The sequence below is a fragment of the Rhinopithecus bieti genome, unplaced genomic scaffold, assembly GCF_001698545.2.
Source record: "Rhinopithecus bieti isolate Rb0 unplaced genomic scaffold, ASM169854v2 scaffold_47085, whole genome shotgun sequence".
Classification (NCBI taxonomy): Eukaryota; Metazoa; Chordata; class Mammalia; order Primates; family Cercopithecidae; genus Rhinopithecus; species Rhinopithecus bieti.
This window is the reverse complement of record NW_016818634.1, coordinates 55,476-55,866: the sequence shown is the minus strand read 5'-3', so window position 1 is coordinate 55,866 and position 391 is coordinate 55,476.

The window sequence follows — 391 nt, the reverse complement described above, 5'->3', positions numbered from 1 at the left end:
GGGTGGGAAGGCAGGAGTGCCTATCCTCACCTAGGTCCGTGGGCACAGACCCGAGGGTGGAGCCCTAGCCAGGGACCCGCCTTTCTCTGCCCAGCACTTCCCTACCCCGCTCCTGAATCACAAGCTGGTGCATCGGAATGCAGGGTCTGCAAAATATATCAAACAGTGATCTTAGGTTTCACAACAGTGATGTTATTCCCGGGAGCAATCTGGGGAGGTTCAGACCCTTACAACTGGAGGCTGCATGGCCCCTAAACTGTAATTTCTAATCTTGTAGCTAATTTGTTAGTCTTGCAAAGGCTGACTGGTTCCCAGGTAAGAAGTTGTTTTTTTTTTTTTTTTTTTTTTTTTTTTTTTTTTTTTTTTTTTTTTTTTGGGGGGGGGGGGGGGG